The sequence below is a fragment of the Macrotis lagotis genome, chromosome 1 (assembly GCF_037893015.1).
Source record: "Macrotis lagotis isolate mMagLag1 chromosome 1, bilby.v1.9.chrom.fasta, whole genome shotgun sequence".
NCBI lineage: Eukaryota > Metazoa > Chordata > Mammalia > Peramelemorphia > Peramelidae > Macrotis > Macrotis lagotis.
Window position 1 is genome coordinate 188,019,080 of NC_133658.1, and position 15,081 is coordinate 188,034,160.

At 35.1% G+C, this 15,081-nt stretch overlaps 1 protein-coding gene across 1 annotated transcript in view; it reads right to left on the bottom strand.

The window, feature by feature from the left end:
* SHLD1 (shieldin complex subunit 1) overlaps positions 1 to 14,430 on the bottom strand; it is a 259,466-nt gene extending 245,036 nt beyond the window's left edge. The window contains exon 1 of the mRNA XM_074209505.1: positions 14,360 to 14,430. The gene's annotated coding sequence lies outside the window, so the exon portion shown is untranslated. The remainder of the gene's footprint in view (positions 1 to 14,359) is intronic.
* Between the last annotated feature and the right edge of the window lie 651 nt (positions 14,431 to 15,081).

A 15,081-nucleotide genomic window follows, 5' to 3' on the forward strand; every position in this document is an offset into this window, starting at 1 on the left:
GGTAAAGATATTAGAGTGGCTTGCCATTTATTTCTCCAGTTCATTTTACAGAAGAGGAACTGAGGTAAACAAGGTTACATGCCATGCTCAGGGTCACCTAACTAGAGTCTGAGTCTGGATTTGAACTCATGAATATGAATTTTACTGATTCCAAGTCCACTGTTACATCCACCTAGCCACCTAATTGCCCAATACTCTTTCCAAAACTATTAAAATAACATGACTTTCCTCCCTTCAAGTCAACTGCCAAAGTGATTTACTTAAGTTCATATTAATCCTCTACTCAGGAAACTCCACTGGCTCCCACTTCTAGAATAAGATATAAACGTCAATGTTTGGCACTTAAAGGCTTTCAAATCTGACTATGGCTTACCTTCCCAAGCTTATACTAGCTACCCTCCTTCATAATTTTATATCCTACTCAAACTGGACTATTTGTTATTCTTCAGGAATAAGAAATAGTCTAAACTTCATCTCTGTGCCTTTGTCAAAACTGTTTCACAAGTCTGAAATGAAATCCTTAGTTTTCTTAAAAGCTCAGTTCAAGTGCTATCTCCTCTAGAACTCCTATATGAAATCTGACTTGAACCCATCCTAGCCCCCAACTGCTAGGGCCCTCCCCCATTATCTAATAATTTCTTATTGAATTTGTATGTACATTCGAAATAACCTTAGAAGGCACAATGAATAGCTTAATGAAATCCATCATCAAAATTATAAATTGCTAATGAATTTTAATGTAATTTCTTCAGAATATGTGGATCCCATTAAACAATTTGAAAGGACCATGAAATTTTGAATCTTTATAGAAAAAGTAGATGCTGCTGCACAAGAGATGTTCTGTAACTGGCTAAAAGGATCAGAAATATCACTGAGCTTATAAATAAAATAGCATGGTATGGCTAGGTGGCACAGTGGATAGAGCACCGGCCCTGGAGTCAGGAGTACCTGAGTTCAAATCCGGCCTCAGACACTTAATAATTACCTAGCTGTGTGGCCTTGGGCAAGTCACTTAACCCCATTTGCCTTGCAAAAAAAAAACCCTAAAAAAATAAAATAAAATAGCATGTCAGTTTGGAGTAATGAAGTCCAGTTGCAGTCCAGTTCACTAATGGAGGAATCTTAACCAAGTTCTATAGAAGGAATCACTTGAGAAAAGAAGAGAATTTCTTTTCCTCCTCCTCAAATTCCAGGAAGCTTTGGGAGTTGAAAAGTTGTTGTAGTCTCATCAGAATTTTCAATAATGATTGTAGTCAGTAACAGAGCCATCTAAACTTCATAGCAGGGGGCAGCTAGGTGGCGCAGTAGATAAAGCACTGGCCCTAGAGTCAGGAGTACCTGGGTTCAAATCTGATCTCAGACACTTAATAATTACCTAACTGTGTGGCCTTGGGCAAGCCACTTAACCCCATTTGCCTTGCAAAAACCTAAAAAATAAAAAATAAAATAAATAAACCTCATAGTAATAGCATCTAGAATCAGGAGGTACTTGAGTAATAACCATGAGATGGACATGCCCAAGGAGCCATACATTTGATCCTAACAATAATCCTGCAAGGCATGTACTATTATCCGATCATGATCTCCGTTTTACATTTGAGAAAACTGAGGCAGGCAGAGGTTAAGTGACTTGCCCATGTTACAACATAGCTAGTAAATGTCTTAAGATTAATTTGAATATAGGTCTTCCTGACTTCAGATTCATCACTCTATCCACTGAATCATCTAGCTGATTGTGTGTGTGTGTGTGTGTGTGTGTGTGTGTGTCCCAGTTTCCTCTGCACCTCTGCTTGTTGTACAGTGTAAAATATTCCTCCCATTCTGAGCCCTCTGGACTCAGAAGCCCAGATAGTTCTTCATTTCCTTTGGTTTTGACTCTGTCATCATCATGGCCCCATATGGAGTACCATTAACCCCATTCTTTTTTAACTTCTCTTTGCATGTTGTCTTACAATATCCTTGAGGGAAGAAATTTTCTTTCTTTTTCTTATTTGTATCACCAGTATTTAGCACAATAATTAGTCCTTACTCAGAGCTAATGATTTTGTACTGTGTTGTGCTGTTGCTTCATTGTATTGAATTTTTCTGACATCTCCATCCTGCCCCAAGAAGTTCATTGTTGGTATAACTTCATCATCCTTTAAAATCCCATCAGGCTTGGTACTCTACCTCATCACTGTTCCCTGCCCCTGTGATTGGAGGTTGGGTCCTTGAACTCTAAACCCTTCAGTTTTGAAGAGGACTCAGCTCAGAAAGAACTTCTCTCCATTTCTTACCTGGTTGCAATATACTGGGGACTTTTCTGACTTCATCAGGCCCCATGGTATCTTCCCCTACCATTTTTGATATTTGAAAAATTGTTCTCAAGGATATGGTAGATGCTTAATAAATATTTATTGACTATTTTATAAAGTTAATCCAAGACTAGGTGTGGTTTTGTTATATCTTGATGATTAAAAAAAAGAATGGAAAAAAGGAGGGAAGAGGAATATACTGAGGGAAGGGGGGGAAAAGAAGATTGGGGAAAAATTATCTCATTTCGGGCACTTAAATAGATATTAATATAAACAAGGAGAGGGAGCTAGGGGAAACAGGTATGTATGTATCTTTCTTTATATATATATACACACACACACACACACACACACACACATATATATATATATATATATATATAAAATATAGGACTTCTTTGAATTTGATCTTAAAAATAACATATATATGTGACTTCTTTAAATTTAACCTTAAAAATAATAATTAAATTAAAAATGTGTTAACCTTCAGAGTTTGTCCAAATAAGGGTCAAATGTTTACCTCTAGGATTTGGCCATAGATGTTTACTAACATTTTTCTAAGTTCACTAATTATGCAGGTGTGCATGGGGGTAGAGCCAGCTAGAGAGCAAACAGATTTGAAAAGAGTTTTTAAAAATATAATTTCGGAAGGGAGGGATCTGAAAAACTACTTCTCTATCAAGGAAGGGAGTGGCCATCAATTTAGAATAGGGCTGGGTATCAGATACACCTTCTAGGGAGTTTACCCAGGAGAACATATCAGGAGAGATGGCTCTTCCCAAGCATAGGATATTTGTGCTTTATCAGTAATTCCAAGTCCTCTGCAAAGCAAATGTGGGTTATGTTAAGAATTCCACAAAACAATGTGAATTTTCCCTCCAGGATGTTGTTCCTAGTGACCATTAATGAATGGGGATTCAGTAAATTTACACACACACACACACACACACACACACGTAGTTGTAATATAAACTTGGTTATCTCTGTTTATGTTGGTTCCTCCCCAGTATTAAAGGTAGAAACTTTTTTGTTCCTTTTTATTCCTAAACCCTGCCATGTAGTAGGAACCCTCTAAATGATTGTAGGATGAATAAATGAATTACAATTGAAAAGGACCTTAGGGATTATTTAGTTAAACTTCTATTCTAATTATGAATTTCATCTCCAACATATAGAATCAACATTCATTAATTCTCTACCTGAAGATCTCCATTGATCAGAAAACTCACTTCTTATCCCTTATCTACCCTCATGTCTCCATCTTCTATTCCACTTTTGAACAGCACCAAATGAAATGATCTCCCCAGTCCCCACCACCCACCTTAAATTAGTTTGAAATCTTACTCCCTATAACTTCTCTCCATTGTTCCTCATTTGCTCTCCGGTGTCTAGCAGGGCTCATCTAATGGCTCAAGTACATAATAACTCTTCAAACTTCAGAAGACTGCTGCCATGTCCCTTCTAAGTCTAGTTTTCTCCATTTACTTGTAACTCAGTCACATCCTATAACAACTTCCAAAGAGCTATATGGATTATTCCACCTGATTATTATTTTATTATACTGAGTATTGTTCAAAGAGAAAGAACCATTGACAGAAGACATAGAATTCCTTTCATCAAACTATTATAAGATTAATCTAGAGATTTTTGGGGGGGAAATGTATTTATGTATGTGGATTTGTGTATATTTTGTATTTATATTTGCATATATATACATATATGTTGCAATATTAATTATTAGGATTTTGATCTATATAGATCTACCTGAGAAATACTAAATTTAAATTCTATATATTGAAAAGAATGAAACTTTGATTCAGTTTTTTATCAGCCATAAATTTATCAGACACAAATACCCAGAAATCAGCATTATATTCTAATCAAGGATACCGCCATATCCATACAATTCTATGAACTTAACTTAGTTATTTCTTAGTCATTGTTTCTAGACTTTTTCAGTTTTGTTTTGTTTTTCCTTCCCTTCTCTTTCCTGAAGTAAAAAAGACTACTGAGTTCTAAGAATGGGCAGAAATCAACTTTTATTGGACCTGAATCAAATGAGTATGACTCCCTATAGGAAATCTTTCCTGATTACTCCAACTGTTATCTTCCTCAACTCTGAATACACTTCTTGCTTCTATAACACTTAGACTCTGAAGCAAATCTTTCAGTTATGGACTTATGTCCTGTCTTGCTTTGGTAGCTATGGTTTCATGGTTTCTAGCTCCCTAGCTAGGTTGGTAAGAGAAGAGACAAGTTTACATGTTTCTATTTCTGACAGTACTAAGTATGAGATTGAATACTTGGGAGATAACTGGTAGAGAAAGGGAAGAGAAAGAAAGAAGGGAAAGAGGGAAAAGAAATAAGAGAAAGGAAAGAAGGGAGAGAAAGACAATGGAAAAAAGAAGGGAGAGGAAGAAAAGAAAGGAGAGAAAGAAAAGAAGGGAAATGAAGAAAGATAGGAGAGAAGGAAAGAAAGGAAGAATGGAAAGAAAGAAAAGAAGAGAAATGAAGGGAAATAAAAGAAGGGAAATGAAAAAAGAGAGGAAAGAAATAAAATAAGGGAGAGAGAGAAAAAAGAAGGGAATGGAAGAAAAGAGAAAAAGAAGGGAAAGGAGGAAGTAAGAAAGAAAGTATGGAAAGAAGGGGAAAAGGAGAGAAGGAAAAGAAATAAAAAAGGGAAAGATAAAAGAGAAGGAAGGAGGGAAGGAAGGAAAGAAGGAAAGGAGTAAGGGAGGAAAGAAGGAAGGGGAAAATTGAATAAAGGAAGGAAAAAAAAAGATGAAAGGCTAAAGTTCTTTATTCTTACATTTCAGGACATGCAAGTCATTTTGTCAACAAATATGTTCTATTTTCACCCAGAAGCTAGAAGCAACCACTACTAAGTCTCAGAGGTTCAGGTAGGTATCTATTGCTCCCTGCTCTTGTATCCTGAGCCCCTATGATTCCTAAAGGTGGTTGCTTCTAGCTCCTGTGCTAAACATAGAACACACCTGTAGGCAAAATGATATGCATATGCTGAACTAAGAGCAGAAAATATTTAATCTTTCTTTCTTCCTTCCCACCTTTTTCTTTTGACAAACAGCATTTATTAAGTGCTGTTTAAGGATTTATTACTAGGAGAACCTGGCCGATTCTCTGGGGATTGGACTCTAATTTTCACATTTATTGTATCAGCACCTTCACCCAGCTCCTCTGGGCCAGATCCAATTTTGGCTCTAATTCTGTATTTTTCCTAGAAAAGCAGTGGGTGGAAGATGGGGAAGAGAGTCATAAAAGTACCCAATGCATCATTTGAATGTGGTATAGGACAGGTAATTTTATTCATACATATAAAAAGCATTAAAGAATTACATTCTTTATTCATTAACAAAATGATTTAAACAGGTTTCACAAATCTGATTTATAGCCAGGTAATTTTTTTTTGCTAAAGGATGGTAATTAACCTCATCAAGACACAATGCAAAAAAAAAAGATAGAATGCAATTTAATAATTTTTTAATTAGCCATTCCACCTCTAGTGAACATAAACCCATTAAACAGCAATTCTGATCCAAATGTGCTCTTCTTCTCCTGATCTCCTTCTGATACCAGTACTTTTCTTTGCTGTTAGTGCTACTGTTGTTGCTATTATAACCCACCACTTCATGAAATGCTTTGGTCACCTCTTGATTGGACTCCTTGATTGGATTCCCAGGCCTTCCTCATGACTATCCAAAATTCACAAGGTCATCAGTCTTTGGACTCATCTATCTCAAAGTCATTACTCAGTTACCTAATTGAAAGGAAATGCAAGAAAAGAGAGGGGACCCCATCCCAGATCTAAGTTAGCATGGGACAGATATGTACTAATGATTATATGAGACCCTGTGAGATAAGGCTTTTACCATTTCCCTTGCCATCTCTCATCAGTGCAGTTCCTCAACATTTGAAGGTGAAGCTGAAAAGGAATAAACACTGGGTGGTTACATGGTGCAGTGGATAGAGCCAAGGCCCTGGAACCAGAAGTACCTGAATTCAAACGTGATCTCAGATGCTTAATAATTGTCTAGTTGTGTGACCTTGGGCAAGTCACTTAACCCCATTGCCTTGCAAAAACCAAAAAAGAAAGAAACAGGGACTTAATTCTTTGGTTAAGGAGATTTTTTTAACCTCATACAATGGAAAGGATTATGTGTGCAAACTCAAGTTTCCTTGTGATCACCAGGCCTGCTTATGGCACCATGAATGATAGCAACCAAATGGTATGGGCAGGGAAAGCACTGAGGGCTCTGGCTACAGTTTAACAGTTCAAGATCATAAGTAATTCAGTATTTTTACCTGACTACTTGGAATTAAAATCTTAGACATTGTTACTACTTCTTAGTAACTATGATAATCATGCATCTCAGAGGACCATTTAGTTGTGGCCTTCCTGATAAATCTGGAATATTTCACAGAAATATTATACTTGAAAACTGCATCTTTAATTTCTTGCCTTTTTTTCATCACTGTGGGCCACTTGGAACCCTTGTCAACTGGATGAGGAGAAAATGAGATGGAGATCCATCCAGTGAGATGGAAGACATTACTGCAAGATGAACACCAGGTCTTATCATCTGTCCTCCTGATCTCTCTCTTGTGCTTTGCCATTTCTGATCTACTGCTAAACCCTTAGGTTTAGCCTTTCCTTCTACTAGGACACTTAATGCTCATTTATGTGTTGCTTAGAGTGTAAGTTCTCTGAAAGCAGAGACTGTTTCATTTTTGTATTTATAAACTCAACAATTAGCAAAGATTCTGGCACATCAATGTTTTAAATTAATGTATCAATTACTATATTAAATGTATTAATAAATTAATAATAATTAATAGAACAACAAAAAGACAAATATCTGTGAATCAACCAGTCTAGGGACACTTAGGACCTCTGTAAGAACAACTATGAAACAGCAACCATCAGGGAATGAAAAGAGCGCAGGATCTTGAGGGAAAGGATTTGAGTTCAAATTCTGGCTCTAATATTTACTTCATATGTGATCCTGAGAAAGTCATGTGAATTCTCCTAGCTATAGTTTCCTTATTTGTAAAAAGGAGGCAGTTGGATTAGATCACGTCTAAAATCCCTTCAAATTCTAAATCTATGATTCTATGAATAATGACTTCATGCAACAAGTACAGAGAGAGATAAGCATAAAAATGAAAATACTCTTAATTATTGTATATACTTAATAAAATGTCTATGAATATATATCATGAGTTTCCTTATAAAACTATAAAATCATAACAAAAATTTTATGGACTAATTAGTGAACAAGTATATCAGGAAGTATACTTTTAACATGCTGAAGGTGGTGTTCTAATCAATGCTACTGCTTGACAAAAAAATGGAGCAGTAAAATATAACTGATGTATCAAATATTACTTCAGATATTTGTAAAGATTTGTTATTTGATAAACTTAAAGAAAATAAAAACTTGAGAAAGGATTCACTATTTAACAAGTGTATTTGGGAAAATAGTTGGGAAATGCTTGGAAAAAGGAATTATACTGACATCTTGTTTTATAGACCTCCCCCAAAATTGTACCTGGATAACATATTTAAACATAAAAAAGAACTTTTAAAAAAAGGAAATAGAACAGCAAAGTTATCTTAGTTGTGGGGGGGGGAGGTAATTTTTTTCACTCAACAAACAGAAGAAATTATTAGGAATGGGACAAAATCAATTAACAAATATTTATGAAGACCTTCTATGATGCAAGTCATTATACTATATGATGGGCATAGAAAGAAAAGAGGATAATGCACTAAGTTTCTGATTTTAAGGAGCTTCTGTTGTAACAGAATAGATATACAAGTATAAGCAAAGTAAAAGATCATTTGGATAAGGAGGAGGCATTGACTGTTGGGGGGTGGGGATGGGAGAGTCTTAGGTAATGGTGCATGAGTGAGGTTTTGAAGGAAACTGGGGATTCTAAGAGGCAGAAATGAGGAAGTATGCATTTCCGCATGAAGGACATTGCAAAACCATGAAGAGAGAAAATGGACTATCACAATTGAATTGTAGAAGGAAGGGAAGTGTTTCGAATTTAGACTTTATGATGGGAATAGTTTATAATATCCAATAAGATAAGTTACTAGGTAAAAGTAATGGAGTATACTAAAATTAAAACAATCAGTATAATAAGCCTTATTGGAATATAGCATACATATTATATTATTTTTCTATACTCTCATTTCATACAGAGGAACACTAAAGAATTATTCAGACTTTCTGAAGGCATAAAAGAGAGTAATAGGAATTACATTTGAAAAGCAGATAAGAGGCTGACTATAAGTAGTTTTCAATTCTTGGGGTAGGAGTTTGTCATTTATTATATGGGCAATAGGGAATCACTATATATTTTTGAGTAGGGAATGAGCTGGTAATATCCATCTTTTAGGAATATCAGTTAATGGGCAGCTAGGGAGTGCAGTGGATAGAGTACTGGCACTGGAGTTGGGAGAACCTGAGTTCAAATCCAAACTCAGTCACTTAATAATTGCCTAGCTATGTGGGCAAGTCACTTAACCCTATTACCTTAAATAAATAAAAATTTAAAATAAGAAGGAATATCAGTTTGTTAGAGGTAGAAAAGATGCAATCAAGCATAGATGAGAAAAAAATAAATGGAATAGGACATGGTCCTGAAAGAATAGTGTAAGAAAAATTAAAGCTAAGAAGCAGCTGGATCAGGGAGCAAATGTGAAAGATGAAAAATAGACTGGTTTTATCTTTTTTGTTTAATCAATTTATTCTATATTGGAGCAAAAAGAATAATCTAAGAAGGACTATAGCTCAGAATGGATGAGACAATGAAGGAAGAACTCAATTCTTATTTTCTTGTTCCTAATCAAGAATTGGGGGCAAATAGATGGAGTGGTGCATAGAATGCTGGCTCTAGGGTCTGAGTGATCTGAATTAAAATCTGGCCTCAAACACTTACTAGCTCTATAACCTTTAGCATACAGACTCACTTAACCCCCCTGTCAATCACTTAAAACAAGTCACTTAACTCTGCTTCAGGTTCCTCACCCGAGCCCACATCCGGCCCTGTACACCCAACAATCACCCAGCTGTGTGACATGCAAGCCACCCCAACTCCACTGCCCTCTTTGATGAAAACTAAAATGTATAACACAAAGCACTTTTGCCCATTCAATGAATTTCCCTTTATGTGGCCACTTGATAAGGTCAGTCTTTATTATCCTTCCACTGAGTCACAGATGTTGATTGGCTTCAATATGATTCTCCTTGGGAGGGAGGGAAGGTTTTCTACCTTGTCCTCAGGACTAGTTAGGAGATGCTGTGGCAATTTTAAATGCTTTCTTAACTTCCTCTAATTTCACCTGGCTTTACCAAATGTCTCCCAGGAAAGTTGAGTGCACATCAAAGCAAATATTTTTCATGTATTAGAGGCATTTATGTCATAAAGGAAGCATATTAGGAATCCTTTGTACCTACTTGAAATCTAATTTCTTATATTATTCTTATAAAGTTTCTTTTAAGTTTTACTTTGAGAATGTCAGATTTTTGTTTTTGTTTATTTTTTTTTACAGTGGTGAATTCATATGCATTGAAGGGATTCCTAGCCATCAGTTTCTTTCTCTTGTTGAAAAAGGGATAAGGACTCTCTTCTAGCTTTCCCTGACTGATGACTCACACATTCAGTCTATCTCAAATCAGAGTTTACTTAACAGTAATGGGAAAAAGGTGATTTGTAGGCAGGTACCCACCCATCAATTTTTCAAAAGATATGAGCAAATGGATACTTGGCAGGCTCCCTCAGAAAGGTTGAGTGCTCCTTGACCCAGAGTGTAGAGTTGGTAATGATGCATTGTTTTCCTTAGGCAATGTCAATACTTAAAAGCCTCCAAAACCTCAGGTTCCAACTGATGGGAAAACAAATCAATGCTCTGCTTCCTATTCATTTTTATATATTTGTAATAGGAGTAATGTGTTTTAATGGATACAGAGTCTGTATTAGAGCTAGTTAGACTTGGGTTCAAGTCCTTCCCTTGATGCATACTGGTGCTGTGACCAGGGACAGATCATTTAATTTCTTGGTTTCCTAGAAAGTTCTATAAGTTCATAAATTAATAAGAATATGTGGAATTGCATTGGTAGAGGGAGTTTCTTCACCCTCTTTCTATGACTTATACTAATGAAATCAGAGATTTAGTTCATATCTCATATTTATGGGGGGGTTTGCCACTTTGTTTTTTGGTTTTATTGATGATTTTATTTTTTATATCACTTTTCTGATAAGATATCTTCTTATTTCTCTACCCTGACTTTGTCAGCCTTAAAGTGACCAACACATTCATTAATGTATCACAAGTTTAAGAATCAGTGGACCTACAATTCATCATCAATGAAGAGGAATTAAAGCAATTATTAAAAGCTATTGTGCCCAATTATATGCCAATAAATTGCACAATTTAAGTGAAATGGATAAATAATTACAAAAAAAATATAAATCTCTCAAATTAACAGAGGAGGATACTTAAATAACCCTAACTTAGAAAAGGAAATTGAAGAAGCTATCAATGAGCTCTCTAAGATAAAATCACCAGGCTGAGTTGGAGTCACAAGTAAATTTTTTTCCCTAGGTTTTTGCATGGCAAATAGGCTAAGTGGCTTGCCCAAGGCCACACAGCTAGGTAATTATTAAGTGTCTGAGACTATCAGCATAACTGATAATAAATCAACAGAAGTCATATAGTTATCTATGCAGAAAAAGTTTTTGACAAAATACAACATCCTTATTGGAAAACACTAGAAAACATAGGCATATATGGAGCTTTCCTTAAAAAGATAGTATTTATCTAAAATCATAATGAAGTATTATCTGTAAAGGGGATAATCTGGAAGCCTTCCCAGTAAAATCAGAGGTGAAGCATGAATTCCCATTATAACTACTACTGCCCTAGAAATGTTAGCAGTAGCAATAAGAGAAGAAAAAGAAGTTGAAGGAGTTTGAAAAGGCAATGTCAAAACAAAACTATCATTCTTTGTAGATGATATGATAATACATTGGAGAATCATAGAGAATCTACTAAAATCTAATAAAAAAAACCAATTGAAACAATTAACAATATCAGCAAAGTTGTAGAATATAAAATAAAATCACATAAATTACCAGCATCTCTAAATACTACCAACAAAATCCAAATGGAAGAGGTAGAGAAATTCCACCATTAAAATAAGACGATATAAAACACTTGGGAGTCTACCTGCCAAGACAAATCCAGGAATTATATGAACGAAACTACAAAACAGTTTTCATATTAATAAATTTAGATCTGAACAGTTGAAAAAATATCAGTTTCTCATGAATAGACTGAGCCAATATATTAAAAATGACAAGTTTATCTAAATTAATTTATTTTTTCATTGCCATACCAAACTTCCAAATATTATTTTATAGAGCTAGGAAAAAACACTTATAAAATGGAAGAAAAATGAAAGAACAAAACATCATGAATATCAAGGGAATTGGGGGGAGAAATGTGAATAAAGGCAACCTGGTCATAACAGATCTCAAACTGTATTATAAAGCTATAGTCTTCAAAACAACCTAGTACTGCATAAGAAGTAGACTAATAGATTAATGGAATTGATTTGGTATATAACACACAGCTGGTAATAACTAGTAATATAGTTCTTGATAAATGCAAAGATCTCAGCTTTTAAAATAAGAACTCACTGTTTGACAAAAAACTGCTAGGAAAACTAGAAAACAGTTTGGCAGAAACTAGATATAGACAACATCTCACACTATGTGTAGAGTAAAGGTCAAAGTGAGTATATGATTGATACATAAAGGATGATACCTTAAGCAAATTAGGGGAGCTTGGGGAATTTTACCTGTTAGATATTTGGCAGGCTCCCTCTGAGAAGGATTTATGACTAAACAGGAGACAGAACATTATAGGATATATGATGGATAATTTTGATTATATTAAATTGAAAAGGTTTTGCACACACATACAAACACACACACACAAACCCAATTCAGAAAACTGGGGAAATTTTCTTTTATTTAATATTTTATTTTTTCCCTAATTATATGTAAAAACAATTCTTAGCATTTTTTTAGGTTTTTGCAAGGCAAATGGGGTTAAGTGGCCTACCCAAGGCCACACAGCTAGGTAATTATTAAGTGTCTGAGACCAGATTTGAACCCAGGTACTCCTGACTCCAAGGCCGGTGCTTTATCCTCTATGCAACCTAGCCGCCCCTAGCATTTGTTTTTTAAAATTTGTGAGTTCCCTCTCTGCTCCATTGAGAAGGCAAGAAATCTGATATAGGTTATACATGTGCAGTCATGAAAAACAAAGTTCCATGCTGGTCCTATTGTGTTCAATTGTTCAGTCGTGTACAACTCTGTGACTTATAAAATATACTCTACATGAGATTTTCTTGGCAAAGATATTAGAGTAGTTTGCAATTTCCTTTTCCAGCTCATTTTACAGATGAGGAACTTAGACAAACAGGGTTTAAGTGACTTACCAGGGTCACACAACTAGTGTCTGAGACCAGATAAACTCAGGAAGATGTCTTCCTGTCTTCATGCTGAGTCTTCTATTGTTTATACCACCCAGCTGCCCTATTTCTCTCTATATATATAATATTTAAAATAGGGTAGAGATTAGTGCTAATTGATTGAATAAATGAGAGATGGTACAGTTTTCTGAATTTTCTGACTGAAAAGAATGAAAATTGCAATAAATCAATTGGTAGGGCAAGGGGTATCTATGTGAGAACAGTGAATTCCAAAACCCTGTTACAGTACTAAAATCACATCTCACAGTACATATGTGTGTGTGTGTGTGTGTGTTCCATATATATAATATATATATATATATATATATATATATATATGTTCCCAACTTCTCCAGGGAAGTATTTTCATTTTAATTTTTTTTACTAATTTTGTTATAGACACCCATGATCTCACTGACATTCATAACTCACTAAGACAAAGCAGTCCATTTGATCTTCCCACTCAGAATCCTTATCTAAACATAGAGTCTGAAGTTGAGATTTCTCAATCCTTCCTCCGTCTGGTCTTCAGAATTGTCTCTGGTGGTGTAAATTGCAGTTTCCATTGCACACAAAATAACTACTCTCCCAAACCTAAACCACAAATAATGAAAACACACACACACACACACACACACACACAAACACGCAAACATCCCTGTAGTATATTTAAAACATGTACATAACTACAAAAATCACCACTGTGAGAACTGCAATAAAGAAAAAACACAAGTGAATGCCTTCAGACAACCTATAGATACATACATGCAAATATTTCAGTTTTCAAAACACTTAAGCAAACCTCATATAGTGAAGTTGTTAAAATAGCATAGGCATATTTGTACTCAATTGGCATTGGGTAGAAATATTCTAACCACAAATTCTAATCTTCAACATAAAGAAAGGAAAAAAAGTAGATGAACCTAAAGACACAGAACATGTTCGTTGTTCGTGCACTGCTGCTCAAGCCCTCAAATGGTAAACACTTTGAGGAAATCTCTGGGAATATATAACAAGTTGCATCTGAGCTAAGGCAGACTCCAAGATCCTCCCCCTCCCAAGATCCTCTAAAAATAGCTGCTGTGTTACTTGGGAGATTTGTGTTACTCTTGAAAACAAATATGATTCACTTTGTTTCCTACAGAAAAAAAGGAATTTCTTTATGAAATAAAAGAAAAGGGATTTGGTTGGGATTTGAGGGTGAATAGGGAATAGAAAGAAGAGGAAATGACTGGAAATATTTAGTTATTGGGACTACTTTAGGAGTTTATCAAAACATTTTTCTTTCTTCTCCCTTCCCAGGGTCGATTCAATTTACTTTATAGGTTAGTATGAAGAAATCAGCAAATAGCTGTGCTTCATTGTTACATGAAAAGAACAGAATGAGGCATATAAATACTTGATAAAAGAGAAGAAAAGTAAAAATTTCTTCTCAAGGCATGCTTAGTATCACAATATGTTGTTAGAAAATGAATTATAAAAGCCTTAGAAACGTACGCAATTCTTTACTTTTTGGAGACTGAGTTGATCACATTCTGCTCTTGTACAGGAAGTCTGCTCTTGTAACTGTTGCCATGACAACTTGTCATGATTAAGGGGTTTACTGGTTGCAGCTTCTCTAGGCTGATGTTTTGATGTAGCAATTTGCTTAGCAATTGAAAAAAATAAAATGAGAACTTAAAAAGTAGCCAAGGTCTTTTTTCTTGACCTTTATGTTTAATTTCACTCTGAGGAACAAAGAAAACATCCTAAGAAAGGTTAACCCTTGTTGAAGCTCTGTTAAAAAGACCAGCTTGGGAGACTCCATATTTTACTGAGCAGAAATAGAAAGTAGCATGAGTTCTATCAAAAAAAAAAAAAAGAAATCAGCATGAGTTGTGAAGGACTGAGATCTCTGAACTATTGTCCCCTGCCTTCAAACTTTGAGGTTTTTACCAGATAAGAGGTAGTTCCCAAAGCTTTAATCATTTTTTATGGCTCCCCCCTTTTACATCATATATAAATTCTTCATATTCTACATGTTGTAGATTACAGTGCTGCATAATCCTCTGATGAGAAGATCATTATCATTAGTGGCAAAGATGATCAAACATGTCTTCTCAATGTAGGAAGACAAGTAAATACAGGCACAGAATGGTACTTTTACAGTCAGATATATGCTTTAAAGTTTATAAAATGCAGTTGTTTGAATTTTATTTAGTAAATAATAACCAAAGCAT